Source organism: Microcaecilia unicolor, chromosome 2 (assembly GCF_901765095.1).
Source record: "Microcaecilia unicolor chromosome 2, aMicUni1.1, whole genome shotgun sequence".
Lineage (NCBI taxonomy): Eukaryota > Metazoa > Chordata > Amphibia > Gymnophiona > Siphonopidae > Microcaecilia > Microcaecilia unicolor.
In genome coordinates this window covers 78,244,369-78,260,642 of record NC_044032.1, presented here as the reverse complement: position 1 = coordinate 78,260,642, position 16,274 = coordinate 78,244,369, and the positions used below count along the sequence as shown (strand labels likewise).

At 43.3% G+C, this 16,274-nt stretch overlaps 1 protein-coding gene across 5 annotated transcripts in view; it reads left to right on the top strand.

Annotated features, from left to right (window-relative positions):
- Positions 1 to 16,274, top strand: part of FYB1 (FYN binding protein 1) — a 270,798-nt gene that overhangs the window by 60,398 nt on the left and 194,126 nt on the right. For 2 of the 5 annotated variants that reach the window (XM_030193068.1, XM_030193064.1), the window contains exon 1: positions 10,835 to 10,851. The exons of 1 other annotated variant lie outside the window; for it this stretch is intronic. The gene's annotated coding sequence lies outside the window, so the exon portion shown is untranslated. Of the gene's footprint in view, positions 1 to 10,834; positions 10,852 to 11,567; positions 11,585 to 14,396; positions 14,414 to 16,274 lie in introns of those variants that run through there. 2 more of the 5 variants (XM_030193066.1, XM_030193067.1) reach the window with 2 other exon arrangements.

Below are 16,274 nucleotides of genomic sequence, written 5' to 3'. Positions count from 1 at the left end.
AATTCTTTCTCATTTCCATTGCTTTGAAAAGACTAGTAACTATTTGATAGCAAAATAGGTACTTTTCTGGAAAAGACTGGAAGGAATTTCCAGTTTATACAATCACTGTAATACACAACAGCTAGATTTATTTAATGTGCAACTCAATGTGTTTTTTCACCTGTTCCTGGCTCCATCCCACCCTTTAGCCAAGTTTCATTCCCTTTTGTATAATTTTTCCAACTTCCATTGGGTTGAAACGAGAACAAATGACTAAACTTTGCTTCTTGTAGTTTTGCACATGCTTTAAATTGCTATTTAGCATGGTCTTTCCATAACCTACTACTGGCAGCTGCAAATTGCAACTGTTTAAGGTTTAAAAAGACCTTGGAGTACAGTTTCCAGAAGGTCCTAGATTTAAAACAAAGAGAGAGAGAGAGAGAGAGAATGTTGTTCCTTCCTCTCTCTCTGCAACTCAATAGATTATATTATAAAAAATTATTTTCTTATGACCTCAACTACAATATCATTTAGCTGCAAAAGTAACAGGGTAACACCATCCAACATAAGAACACCTAAGGAAGTTGTTCTCAACCTTTTTCATATCACCCAATAGTTTAATGTGGGCTCCAAGCCCCACTCCCACACCAAGTTTTGCAAGGTCCTTCCCTACCTCCCACCCTACCAGCAAGGTCAACAGCAAAGGTTCCTGGGAAGCCCGGCTATGTGCCACAACTAGAATCACCCTACTGACAGTTAGGCTCGGGTGGTGCCCTTTAACAAACCCCTCCTGGTGATCGCCCACTAAACCTGGGATGTGTTTGGCCAGCCTATCCGCCAAGATCCTCGCCAGAATCTTAATGTCCACATTGAGCAAGGAAATTGGCCTAAACGCTTCAGGAGAGTCCGGGGTCTTGCTAAGTTTAGGCATGAGTGTTATAAGGCATTCATTAGCCCGAGGAGAAAAGGCACCCCCAGAGACAGCTGCCTCTTAATATGCTGTGAGCGGAGCGCATATGTGCTGTACCATCATCATATAATATTCTGCATCATATTTAAGGTCCAATTGAACCAGGGTATGAAAAAAAATAGTGTCCTAGACATTGGGTCCATAAACTGCACAGAGATTGTATTCCTGACCCAAATAATTTAGATGCACCAAAACAAATCATCCCTCAGCATCCTTCCCCACTAGCCGAGACATGCAGGGTAGGCCTCGTTTTATAAGTATAGCCACTCCCCCACGACTGCCAGCAGAGGATGAGAAGTGACAGTCTCCCACCCATTGCTAGCATAGCTTCTGGTGTTCAGCATCTGAAAGTTTTGTTTCTTGCATACATGCGATTGATGCTTTATGATGTTTAAATAGAGATAAAATTTTAGAACGCTTAATGGGGGAGGTAATCCCCGAGACATTCCAAGATATAAACGAAGTGCAGAGGCACTAATCAGCCCAGCCAGCACAGGATCCGCGAGTCAGCCAAACATCAAACAACAAAAGCGCCCTGGGCCTCCCAACCCCAACCCGGTGGGTAGAAAAATATCCAGGGGAATTCAGTCAGTGCCTTTGGTCCAAGGGGCTCTAGGCCTCCCCAATCTCTAGAGCTTGAAATGGAACACAGGTTTGCCCTATTTCCCATAGTCACACACACATACAATGTACATGGTGGAAAACCCCATTATTTCCCATCCCATCCCCACCCTTCTCCCATCCCCTCATCTTCCCACCCTAACACTTATCAACTGGGCCTGGCCCTGCATCAATTGGCACGCCAGTGAATCACTATAATGCTAAAGGGTACCCATCTCCAGTCCTCAGACATCTAAAATAGTTTTTGTGCTTCCCCTCAATATGTTTTTTTTTTTTTTTTCCATTTGTACCCTGTGCTTTCCCACTCACGGCAGGCTCAATGTGGCTTACATAGGGCAATGGAGGGTTAAGTGACTTGCCCAGAGTCACAAGGAGCTGCCTGTGCCCAAAGTGGGAATTGAACTCAGTTCCTCAGAACCAAAGTCCACCACCCTAACCACTAGGCCACTCCTCCACTCCACGCAAATAAAACATAGCTTTAGAACCCCAAAACAAGTGTCTTATCTCTAACCAACCAGTAGATTTTAGGCATGATCTCTAGAGTCCAGTTCATTGACAGCCACAGGTCATCTGGAGCTAGGCTGAGAGCATATTCCTCGTCATGTGGTAGGATGATTGGTTCAGTCCAGAACAGCCTCTGGTAATGTATATGATGCCCATTTACTTTTGGCAAACACTTTTAAAGTAGCTGGGTATTATAGAATAAAACATGGGGCAGTCAGGGGAAAAGACACTCTGCCGAATGGTCAGCACAGCTGAGTAGTCCTGAACAATTTTAATCATATCCACATCAAATTTTGTTTCTTCCCTGCAGCCTTTGTAGTGTCGTAGCACTGACGCTTTTTGGGAGTAATGGTGGGATTTAGCAATTATTACCCGAGGTCTTAAGTCCCTTGCTTCCTTTTGGCCCAAGCGGTGTGCCCGATCAAGGTGAATCACTCCTCCTTCCCCCCGCCTCTGGGAACATTGCCAGAAGCCAGGTTTCCAGTATTTGCTTTAGCTTTGCTTCAGCTATGGACTCTGGAAAGCCCACGAAGCGTAGGTTATCACGGCGAAAGCGATTTACTAAATTGTCTAGTTTCTGCTGGTACTCCTGGATCAGTAACTCTAATTTAGCCAGGCCCTCTGCCTTAGCCTGTTGAGTATCTTCAACTTCCAACACCTGCGTCTCCAGTTCCCCGGCACGGTCCGTTAGCTCAGATATCAAAGCAGTCAAACCTGTGAGCTGTTCGGAAAGTTGTGCAAACCTGGTGTCTAACACTCGCACTACCAACTCAGTCAAGTCTGCTATCATGGAGTCAGGATGAGCGTGTGACTGCAAAGCCGAAGAGGGGGAGGCCGCCATGTTGGTTTACGGGCCCGATCTTCCTTTCACCAGGGAGGTTTAGATGCCATCGTCATCGAGAATTGGATCAGATATTTGTCCATATAGCTCTAGAACAACTCTTGCATTAAGGTTTGCTCATCCAGAGTCTAGGGAAGCACTAGTAAAGGTTGATTAAAGATGGGACCCTGAGCAGCCAGTGCACCATGCGTCCACCACCACTCACTGCATCACATGACTCCTCGTAATTTTATTCTTTATAATATTTTCCACTATTTTGCCTAGCACTGAAGTCAGGCTTAACGGCCTGGATCACCCCTGGAACCCTTTTTAAAAACTGGCATTACATTGGCCACCCTCCAATCTTCAGACACTATGGACGATTTTAATGACAGTTTGCAAATCACTAACACCAGTGTCGTTATGCTCATAGTAGACCACTCCTCAAGTCACTTCACTGGCTTCCTATCCGTTTCCACATACAGTTCAAACTCCTCTTATTGACCTATAAGTGCATTCACTCTGCAGCTCCTCAGTACCTCTCCACTCTCATCTCTCCCTACATTCCTCCCCGGGAACTCAGTTCACTGGGTAAATCTCTCTTATCTGCACCCTTCTTCTCCACTGCTAACTCCAGACTCCATTCCTTTTATCTTGCTGCACTATATGTCTGGAATAGACTTCCTGAGACGGTACGTCAAGCTCCATCTCTGGCCATCTTCAAATCTAAGCTAAAAGCCCACCTTTTTGATGCTGCTTTTATCTCCTAACTCTTATTCACTTGTTCAGAACCCTTATTTTATCATCCTCACTTTAATATTCCCTTATCTCTTGTTTGTCGTTTGTCTGCCCTAATTAGATTGTAAGCTCTGTCAAGCAGGGACTGTCTCTTCATGTTCAAGTGTACAGCGCTGCGTACATCTAGTAGCACTTTAGAAATGATAAGTAGTAGTAGTACTAACAGCAGATCAGCAATTTCATGTTTGAGTTCTTTCAGTACCCTGGGTTGTATACTATCCTGTCCAGGTGATTTATCACTCTTTAACTTTTTGATTTGGCTCAGTACGTCTTCCAGGTTCACCAAGATTTTTTTCAGTTCTTTCACATTCCTTGACGATGTGGATCATTGAGGCAGAAGCGAACCCCGCTTGCTTCTGCTCCTAGCAGCTGCTGCTGTAAAATGGTGGCCATGACTTTAGCAGTAGTCTCATTGTACTACCGCTAGAGGTACACCCTTAAGAATTTATAGAATTGGCACTAAATAAACCCCATAGTAGCACCTACATCTTGGAGCCAATATATTTACTCAACTGTACTAGTGCTTTTTACTCAACTGGGCTTATTTACTCAACTGTACTAGTGCTAATGCAGTCTTAACACACAATAAAACAGTATTGATGTGTATTAAGAGGGCAATTTTCCAGTGCCAGAGTAAGCTACTTTGGCACCCAGGGAGAGGCACAAGAAATATACCCTTTGAACACTGAATTCATCTCCTGCCCCTTCCCCACACATCAGTGCTGTTTAAAGTTTAGCATCTGAAGCAGAAGCCCTGATCGCCCTGCCCTAGATCCAGCCCTGCAATTTTCAGACTGTCTACATGGAGGCAAAAGCTCTAGGTTTGTCTTGCCTGTGGGCTTTACACTAATACTCAAAGTAAAAGCACGTGCATACTTTACATGGAAAACTGGCAGAGCTTGCACCTACTTTCTCTGCAAGTGCTCACATAAAGGGCAATTCTATGATCTAGATACTGATGTTTGCATGTGTGTTATACTTGTAAATGTTTAGAATGATTACATGAATGTGTGCACATATGTAAAAATGCCAATATTCTGCAAGTACCTGCTTAATTTACATAGCACATTTTTGTCCTGCCTGCTTAAACCGTACTCCTCAGGCCAGCCGACGATATTCAGCTCAAACCAGCCATTTCTAAAGTGGGGCTCAGAAAGGCGTTCTGGAGGCATAAATAGCAGTCCTAACTTTGATTGCTTAGCTAAGCAGGTCCCAGCACTAAATATTGGTCAACACCCACATAGCTATCAGTGGTGACCTGCATCTCGCACACCTGTTCACCTCCCTCCTAACCCTTATAACATGATTGGACTTACCCCCAAACCCTATCATCATTATAAGCCCCCTCCCCTAATTCTAATCCCCTCCTGGACCCCACCACCAATACAGGCTCCCTCCTGATTCTGATCTTCTGATCCCCCCCCCCCCCCCCATGTCCAAATAGGTCCCTCAGGTCTTACCTTAAGCTCCCTGGTGGTCCAATGGGTCATTGAGGCAGCAGTGAACCCCACTTACTTCTGCCCCTAGCAGCCTGCTGCTGTAAAATGGTGGCCATGACTCTAGCGGTAGACTCATGGTACTACCTCTAGAGGTCAACTTTCTATATGAAGACAGCTGACCTCTAGTGGTAATATCACAAGACTACTGCTAGAGTCATGGCTGCCATTTTACAGCAACAGCCAATAGAGACAGGAGAAAGTGGGGTTAACTCCTGCCCTGATGGCCCACTGTACCATCAGGAAGCTTAAGATAGGTCTGGGGGGACTACTTGGGCATGGAAGGGGGATCAGAATTGGGGGGCCTTGTATTGGTGGTGGTGTCTGGGTGAGATCAGAATCGGGGGGCACTTGTAATGGTGGTAGGGTTCAGTAGTTGTTCCATTCATGTTTGGGGAAGTTGAAATGGAAGGGAGCATGTGTGAGAGATGCTAGACACCACTGACATTTATGTGGGTGTTGACCAATATTCAGTGCTGCCACCTGCATAAATCCCGGGGGCAAACATCCGCCCCCTTTGCAAAAGGGGGCGGATGATACTCACGGCGAATTTGTGATTCAGCTAAGATACCAGCATCAGCGGTGACTCAGTGGAGCTGAAGTTAAATCCCTGGAGGACTGCCAAAACCTGATGGTCCTGGAGCAGTTTCTATAGTGTTGTCATCCAGAGGTGAGGGAACAAGTCCCATACTCCAGAGAAAGCAGCTTAGTTGGATGACATCTTTATAGCTAACCGTCTCTGGTTGGCAGAGAGACGCCGTCCATATCCACAGCAGCCAGTACCTAAGGGAAGCCAGTGCCCTAAGCCAAATATCCCTGCAACCTCAGAGACTGTTGGCAAACCCTCTAGTGTTCCCCAAAGCTGTTTCTCTGTCGCCGCTGCATTCCAAACAGGAAGTTACAACAGAAGGGGGTGGAACACAGCAGAGGAACAGCATTGGGGCAGTCACAGACAGCATATCAGAATCGCTGCCACAGAAATGATCTCCTGTCAATAAGAACAGGATGTAAGGTAGTCAGGGAAGGGAGGGAGAACTCAGATCGGGGTGGCAAGAAGGAGGAAGAGATGGCAAACTGCGGGGGGGTCCCTGGAGTTGTGGGGCCCAGGGCAACTGCTGTTTGCCCCTTCCCCAACGCCGGCCCTAGAGAGGGGTAGAGGCTGGGAGTGGAGCTGGGAGAAGGGGTTCAAGTTGGGAGTGGAGATGTGAGGAGGGGAATAGAGGGGCTAGGAAAGGGGTGAGGGGAACTAAAAGGGATTGCTGGCTGGTGGACAGAGTTCTGCAGTAAAAGAATGACAGTGGCAGAAAACAGCTGAAAAGGGAAGAAAGGTTGGGTGATGGAGACAGGGACTGGGAGCAGGACTGTGTGAGAGGAGTTGAAATAGGCTTTGAGGGTACGAGGAACTCAGAGAAAGCATGGGCTGTGATGGGAGAAGGAGACATGATTTCGGAGAGAGGATGAAGAGCAGGCAGAGGGAACACAAGTTACAAAGGGAAGAGGAGTTAGAAAAGATGGAGAGTATCTAAGTGGGACTGGGAAAAGCTGGGCTGAGAGAAAGGTGAGAGGAACGGTCATAATGAAGAGAAGAGACATGAAGGTGAGAAAAGTGTGAGAAGTGCCATGAGGGGATGAGACTAGAAGGAAGTGGGATAAAAGTAGGTAGGGAGACAAACTCATGTGGTTGTGCAGTGTATCATCAATAAGGGGTCATTGCTTCAGTGGTGCCCCAGCCCCTTATCCTTCTAAATCATGAGGGTAATTCTATATAGCAGGGTAACTAACATGAGATGATAAGCAGGCACCTATTTCAAGCCTATACTATAAAGAAAAGTAGATGTTTCTTTTCAGAACACTAGAGCAAATAACAGAAAATACATCTACATATAAGGTATGGTCAATCACATCAACTCTATAGCTGGTATAACTGCTCATGCCTAGACATTAGCCATAACATGCATACATTATAGAATATTATAATTTATATGCATATTTGAATGCTTTATCTATGTTCAACACAATCTCCACCCATGCACATACTTACTGGGAAAGTACGTGATTTACCCAAGTTCCCACCATTTAAAACTAAGTGATTCCTTATAGAATGTGTACCGAATTGAGCAACTCCGATCATTTTGAAAAGGTGACTCCTAGGTGAATGCACCTGTATTTGCATGTGTGTATGTGTCCGCTATGACCATGACAGCACTCACCCATTAGTGCCGAGGCAGCACAGGAGGAGAGCTGGCTGATTATAAATGCTTATAAATGTAATCCTATCATTCATTAGTCTAGTTTTATGAGCCTGGTGCTGAAAATCAGTGCTAAGTTTGGACCTGAAAATGTCTGGGGGATGCTAGTCTGGAGACCCTAGAGTTGTAGAATCAGTAGATTGTCAAGAAACAGGCTTGGTTGAAAGTCACAGGTCATGAGCGTTGAAAGATTGGCAGGCAGGCAGACAGCCAGTCACAATGACAGGAATTAAGAATGCTTTTCTAGAATTTTGGGTGCATCAGTAAAAAAGCTAGAGAGTCCTGGACTTTAAATACTGCAGCCAATCAGAGTCTGACGTCGGTGCCGGGCAAAATGGTAGAGACTATTATTAAGAACAAAATTACAGACCAAACAAAAAAAACAGCACCACGGGCCTTTAAAAATGGAACACAGTTCTTTAATGAATGAGCCTTGACAAAAAGACCCGACACGGGCCGTGTTTCGGTGACTAGCACCTGCGTCAGGGGTCACAGTGATGACGTGGAAAACTTGGGGAATAACTCGAATATATTCCTCTACAATATATTATTCCTTACCCCACGTCTCATGTAGTAAAAGCTACAAAGCACCAAGGCACTTTCACTTTCTGTATCCATTTTGATACAGAAAGTGAAAGTGCCTTGGTGCTTTGTAGCTTTTACTACATGAGACGTGGGGTAAGGAATAATATATTGTAGAGGAATATATTCGAGTTATTCCCCAAGTTTTCCACGTCATCACTGTGACCCCTGACGCAGGTGCTAGTCACCGAAACACGGCCCGTGTCGGGTCTTTTGTCAAGGCTCATTCATTAAAGAACTGTGTTCCATTTTTAAAGGCCCGTGGTGCTGTTTTTTTTGTTTGGACTTTAGTTTGTACTTTGTTCCCTCTCTTTTGTTACGAACAAAATTACAGAGCACATTCAAAAGCATGGATTAATGAGACAAAGTCAACATGGATTTAGTGAAGGGAAATCTTGCCTCACCAATCTACTACAATTCTTTGAAGGGGTGAACAAACATGTGGATAAAGGGGAGTCAGTTGATATTGTATATCTGGATTTTCAGAAGGCGTTTGACAAATACCTCATGAAAGACTCCAGAGGAAATTGGACAGTCATGGGATAGGAGGTAGTGTTCTATTGTGGATTAAAAACTGGTTAAAAGGTAGAAAACAGAGAGTAGGGTTAAATGGTCAGTATTCTCAATGGAGAAGGGTAGTTAGTGGGGTTCCCCAGGGCTCTGTGCTGAGACATCTGCTTTTTAACATATTTATAAATGACCTACAGATGGGAGTAACTAGTGAGGTAATTAAATTTGCTGGTGACACAAAGTTATTCAAAGTTGTTAAATCGTGAGAGGATTATGAAAAATTACAAGAGGACCTTACGAGACAGGGAGACTGGGCGTCTAAATGGCAGGTGGCGTTTAATGTGAGCAAGTGCAAAGTGATGCATGTGGTAAAGAGGAACCCGAATTATAGCTACGTCATGCAAGGTTCCATGTTAGGAGTCACGGACCAAGAAAGGGATCTAGGTGTAGTCATTGATGATACGTTGAAACTTTCTGCTCAGTGTGCTGCTGCGGCTAAGAAAGCAAATAGAATGTTAGGTATTATTAGGAAAGGAATGGAAAACAAAAATGAGGATGTTATAATGCCTCTGTATCGCTCCATGATGCGACCGCATCTCAAATATTGTGTTCAATTCTGGTCGCCGCATCTCAAAAAAGATATAGTGGAATTAGAAAAGGTGCAGAGAAGGGCGACGAAAATGATAAAGGGGATGGGACGGCTTCCATATCAGGAAAGTCTAAAGCGGTTAGGGCTCTTCAGCTTGGAGAAAAGGCAGCTGAGGGGAAATATGATGCAGGTCTATAAAATAATGAGTGGAGTTGAACGGGTAGATGTGAAGCGTCTGTTCACGCTTTCCAAAAATACCAGGACTAGGGGGCATGCAATGAAGCTACAATGTAGTAAATTTAAAACAAATTGGAGAAATGTTTTCTTCACTCAACGTGTAATTAAACTCTGGAATTCATTGCCAGAGAGTGTGGTAAAGCCGGTTAGCTTAGCGGAGTTTTAAAAAGGTTTGGACGGCTTCCTAAAGGAAAAGTCCACAGACCGTTATTAAATGGACTTGGGGAAATCCACTATTTCTAAGATAAGCAGTATAAAATGTTTTGTATATTTTTGGGATCTTGCCGGGTATTTGTGACCTCGATTGGCCACTGTTGGAAACAGGATGCTGGGCTCGATGGACCTTTGGTCTTTCCCAGTATGGCAATACTTATGTACATATGGCTCCCCTTTTGGACCAGTGAGCTTCCCTATTTCCCCTCACAGCCCTCCCCCCGCGTTACCCAGTTAAATGCTTAGTTGCCTAGGAAAAATATTTTGTAAAATGTAATCTAAATTTATAGATACCAGAAACAAAAAGGAAAGGGCCACATTGGAATCTGTCCACGGTTAGTGATTTGTACTTTTATACTACACGTGCGATACATCGAAATGTCAAGCGAACAGAGGTTGGTACACTTAAGAGACAATGGTATTGATAAGATACACAGACTTCTGATGCAGGCATGCGTGCGATTGTCGAAACATGGCACCATGTCAAGTTTTATAGGCCTCTTAATAAATTTTAACACTTATCATCATGGACCGCTCTTGGTATTTCTTGGAAGCCCATTGCCTTTTCCCTACTGTTTTGTTTTTTGTTTCGGTTCTTAATTTATAGCAATCAATAGAAATAAAACAAAATAAAACATGGAAAAGAAAATAAGATGATACCTTTTTTATTGGACATAACTTAATACATTTCTTAATAACTTAATACAATTCAAGAAATGTATTAAATTATGTCCAATAAAAAAGGTATCATCTTATTTTCTTTTCCATGTTTTAGTTTGTTTATTTCTATTGATTACCTTTAAAAGTGGACTAACATGGCTACCACACCTTTCTAATTTATAGCACATATATTTTCCAAACCATAACTAAAAAGAACTGTCTGTAGAAAGCCTGCAATAACTGAGACTTCTTTTTGGTTGTCATTTCGTAGTTTCTCCATTCAGTTATTTTGTTTTCTAGTTCCTTGTTTTTATAGCCCTTTCCGATTAAACGTTTCATTGTTCCCCCAGTGGCAAACTGCCACCGGGGCTTTCAGTTATACATATTTGCAGGACGCACTCTGTTTTCTCATTATCAGTCCATTATCCTTTTGCTTAAAAATCAATGCCACTGCAGTGTATAAATCAGAAGCCTGAACAGACAGGCTTTAACTACAGGATTTTGAATTTAAAAAAAAGAATAAAAACAACCTTTCTCAGACTCTTCATTTTGTCAGCAAAGTCAAAGGATGTGGGATGCAGAGAGAAACCACCAGTGAAATGAAAACTAGCAGGGTAGAAAATGTGAGTAGAAAGCATGTCCATGTTCTTACCTAAAGATAGTGGTTTTTGCATGCTCTGTGTGTGTTGTTGCTTTCATTCTGCCAAACATCCAGTTGTACAACATGGTCATTGAGAGTAAAAGTGGAAAGTATCTGCTCTATGCAAAATTACTCGTTAATTGTGGTTTGAAGGTGTTCTCATGAAAGAAATAAGCACACCAGGAGGCGAGTTACCTAGATGTTACTATACTTAGCTTCATTGGGAATGTGCTATTCTGCAGTGTTTGTAAGACTGTGGATCATTTGCAAAGCAATGTTTTGGATTAAACAGCCTTTAAAGCAGTCTCTGAATGTTCTTTTCAAAAGTCCTGCTATAGGGACACCTAAAACAGGACTTTTGAGAAGAACCTTCAGAAACTGCTTTAAAGGCTGTTTAATCCGAAACCATCCTCATTGGGACAAAGACCACACATCCTGAATTAGCGGTTCCCTTATTCAGTGAGTTTGCAACCTTGGACAGGAATGCCAAGGGAGGGAACAGCACTTGCTTCAGCTTTATAGAACAAGTTCCCACTTTCACTACATTCAGTGACTTTGTACAAACAATTTCATTTAGCCCTTAAGACTTAGCATGGATTTTGGAAGAGACTTGGAAAACAATTTTTCTACATTTCTTCTTAACCCATTCAGTGACGGGAGAAAGATGGAGGTGGGGAGAGGGAGCCGCATTGGCACTACAATCATTACTGAATAAGGTATTGGGTGTGCATGTGCTCTGTATGAATGTTCCCTTGTTTTAGCTGGCCATTTAAATAATATGTAGATCTTGAATGTAGCATTTTGCTGACCACTGAGAAATGGGTCCCTCCTAACAATCTGGTGAGGGCGAGAGAGAGAATTGCTGCACTGGCTTCAACGCAGGCTAGTGACATCTTGAGATTTGCGCCAGTTCTAAAAGCGAAAGTGCCTTTACTTTGAAACTGACAGTGGGTGGAAAGTTTGCATGGCCGCTTGCACCTGCTTGTCCTGCAGGTAGAATTTTGCAGGAAAAGTACATGCAGGGATTTGAAAATGCCATCTACACCCATTCTTTCTTTCTTCAGCCTAAGCAAAACCTAAGAATGCCTCCTTTCACTACAGGTAAAAGTGTATACACTTGTAGCCATGTTAAGGGAGGATTTCAGAAAGCAGATTAATGCAGGTAAGGTGCTTTGCACCTGCCTAAATTGCTTTGAAAATTGTGCAGCTTAAGTAATTCGATTTTTAACATTATAGAGAAGAAAATATGACTTTTCACATAGACTATAGATAGGGCAGACTCAAAAAAATGTTTTATTTTCCTTTTTCATCAATCATGTTGGATAAGAACGTAACGTAAGAATATAGGAGTTGCCATACTGGGTCAGATCAAAGGTCCATCTAGCCCAGTATCCTGTTTCCAATAGTGGCCAATCCAGGTCAGAAGTACTTGGCAGGATCCCAAAAAGTAGAAAGATTCCATGCTGCTTACCCCCAGGGTTAAGTAGTGGCTTTCCCATGGTCTACCTTAACATTGGTTTATGGACTTTTCTTCTAGGAATTTATCTAGTACTACTACTACTTATCACTTCTATAGTGTTACTAGATGTAATCTTAATAACAGTTTATGGACTTTTCTTCCAGGAATTTGTCTATTACTACCACTACTTATTTCTATAGTGCTACTAGATGTCCGCAACACACTGTACAACAGAGCTTACAGTTTATTCAAGACAAACAGGAAAAATAAGAGATTAGGGTAGGGCTCAACAAACCCCAGGCGCCAGGTCGCCATGGCGAATGAAAAATCGGGCCTGGCACCTGGGTTTTGCTGGACCACAAGGCAACAAGTAGCTCCATTCGAGCTTCAAAAACAGCAGCAGCTCAGCTCCTTCTCTCTTCCCTTCCAGTGCTAAGCTCGCCTGGCATGAGGTGAAGGAAGTGAGCTGCAGCACAACAGGTCGCTTCCTCCTCCTATGCCAGGTTAGACCTGACTGTTTATGTGAAGCATGATCCCGCAGTTCACATTAACAGTTGGGTCCAAGCCGGCACAGGAGGAGGCAGTGACCCACTGTGCTGTGGTTCACTTCCTCTTTGCCAGGAGAGCTCATCGGGAAAGGGGAAGAGTGAGCTGAGCCATTGCCATGGCTGAAAATGAGAAGGGACCAGAGAAAAGGTGAGTAGTGGGGAATTGGGATGGAGGTAAGGGGCGAATCATATACCATAGAGGGGATTGGGGGCAGAGTAAAGGGGTGAATCATGTGCCAGAGAAAAGGTGAGTGTGCAGTGGGAGATTGGAGGTGGAGGTAAGATGTGAAACATGTGCCATGGGAGGGATTGGGGGCAGTGGCATAGCTAGGTGGGGCACAAGGGGAGCGAGCCCTCCCCCAAATAGACTTTTGACAGTGATGGCACCTGTTTTTCATGTGTTCATCATGCCTATGCAGTCCGTATCCCCCACCCATAATATACACACTATCCACATTTCTCCAACCCCCCACCCATGACATACACATGCTATCCACCTTTCTTCAGCCCCCCCAGTCCCCTTGTGACACACACACACTCTCTCTCTCTCTCTCTCTCTCTCTCTCTCTCTCTCTCTCTCTCTCTCTCTCTTTATATATATATATATATATATATATATCCAGCCCCCCAGCCCTTCCCCCCCTTGGCACAGACCACCCCATCCACCTTGCCCTCCCCCCACCCATGGTACACAGACCCCCCTCCCCCATGGCATACACCATTCCATCCATTTTTTTTTTCAAAGCACCCCCTCCCCGGCTCCCTCCCTGCATACACACCATTCCAGCACAAGGAGGAGCTGCCAAGCAAGTCTGGCTCTTAGATTCTTGGGACGGCTCCTAGATCCTAAGAAACTTTGTCAAGCCCTGGTCTAGGGAGTTTCATTTATTATAGGAATGACTAAAATGAACAGATGAATAAGGGGTTAAGAGTTAAAAGCAGCCTTAGCCTGGCTTTGAGTAGGGGCCAGAGACAGAGCATGACATACCGACTCAGGATGTCCATTTCTGGTATAGGGTGCAGCAAGATGGAAGGAACAAGAGACTGGTGATGGAAGAAAAGAGTCCAAAGCTGTTCATAAAAGGACAGAGTAGATATGCTGTTGAATAAAGAATTATTGGTTTCATTTACTATCACTACTTTAACTGGAAAAAATTTTTGTATGCAGAACATAAGTTAATAACACACATTGGGGGGAGGATTTTCTAGTATATAAAAAGGGTTTTATACTTAGAAAGGGAACTTTTGAAAATTGGCCACTTCCTGAATTAGCGGTTCCCTTATTCAGTGAGTTTGCAACCTTGGGCAGGAATGCCAAGGGAGGCGACGGCACTTGCTTCAGCTTTATAGAACAAGTTCCCACTTTCACTACATTCAGAGGCTTTGTACGGACAATTTCATTTAGCCCTTAAGACAGCTTTCGGAAGAGACTTGGAAAAACTAATTTTCTACATTTCTTCTTAACCCATTCGGTGACGGGAGAAAGATGGAGGTGGGGAGAAGGACCAGTATAGGCACTACAATCATTACTGAATAAGGTATTGGGTGTGCATGTGCTCTGTATGATTGTTCCCTTTTCTATTTCTAATGGAGTTTCTTTCTAAATTTTATTTTGTACTTTTTATTATTGTTAACTGCCTAGACTTGCACAGCAAATGAGGCAGTATAGAAAATTTTAATAAATGATAAATTCCCTTGCTTCTGAACCTGAGCCCCAATGAGCTCCTATCCAGCACCCTTGGGCTAGGAATATCTCAAAAAAACTCCAAGCAAGAATAATACCCAGGCCCAATATACTGAGCATTAAATAGTTTCCTCCTAATCCCAACAGAACATGCCCACTGCCCAGTTATGGACAGACAGGCAAATCCCCCCATTACTTCCCAATACTCAGGATTGTGCATGATTTTATCTTAAAGTAATTATTTTACCTCAGCACAAGCCAATAACAGAGATGCAAAGCATGCAAATACATGTAAATTTCCTTATTATTATGCAAATTAAATAACATAGTTTGGGCCAGATTCTATATACGGTGCTGTGAGTTACGTGCATTAAATTGGGCGCACTCCCAATTTGTGTGTAAATTAATTGAGTAATTAGCCAATCAGCACTAATTGTGCGCTGCTGCTGAGTGGCCTGACCTGAAAGTGGACAGGCCCACTGTGCCCTCTGCAGTGATCACTAGATGCCTGCTGATCGCCCACTATATCATCAGAAACATTCTCCTCATTCATAAGCACTAGGTCCAGTATGGTCCCATCCTGTGTGGATTCCATTACTAGATGCTGGAACAGTTCTCCCTGAGAGAATCCGGGATCTCCCTACTTCTAGATGACACTGCAACAGAGATGCCCCAATCAACATCAGTCATATTAAAATCACCTATTAGTAGTACTTCCCCTTTTGTAGCTATATTGTGAATGTCTTCAGTTAAATCTCTGTACACTTCATATCCTTGTGAAGGAATCCTGTATAGCACACCAGTGTATATAGTATTTCATTCGCTCTTTCCAGATTAGCCTGCAGTTGTCTCTTCCTTTATTATTATCTTTAATATTCAACACTACTCCACCTCCCTTCCTGAATATATCAGAGCCGATTATAACTATATCCCAGTCATGGTTCTCAGTGAACCCCATCTCCATTACCACCACAAAATCCAAGTTAAACTCTTTTAACCTTATTTCCCATACTATGGGCATTAGTATGCACAATTTTCCAATATTGGAGTCATAAAAATACATGCCTAGCTCTTAAAAGATAACATAAAAGGATAGCATTATGCAGTCTGCAAGCTTGGTCATTTCCTCAAACCACTAGTCTTAAAGGTATTTTCTGCACTCCACCCTGCAAAGCAGGATTTTCCATCTTGGATCAAGAACAAGCTGTCCTCAGTCTCTACCTTTCCCTCTCCTCTGTAGAAGGTATCCTATTTTTCACAAAAAAGGCCAGCATCCTCTGCAGAGAGGCCAATATACTTTCACAAGACTCAGTATCCTTCTTGATGTGAACCCTGCATCTATCCAGTCAACAAGCAGACATCCCTTTTCACCTGGAGTTTAGCTTCCATCTCTACAATAATTCAAAATCCATCTCTCCAGTCACTCCACATCCACTCCTTCACTCTGCCAGTCTGTCATCCAGTTGATCAGCATCCAGCTTCAAGGAGTGAGCAGATCTCTTGTTTTTCAACTATCTGCATGCAATACGTTATCTGTTTAACGTATTTGCAATAAACAGATGAAAATTAAGAAAACAAGTCTTCCTTTGGATGTTGGCTTGTTTTAGCTGGCTGTTTAAATAATATATAGATCTTGAATGTAGCATGTTGTTGACCACTGAGAAATGGGTCCCTCCCAACAATCTGGTGAGGGTGAGAGAGATTATTGATGCACT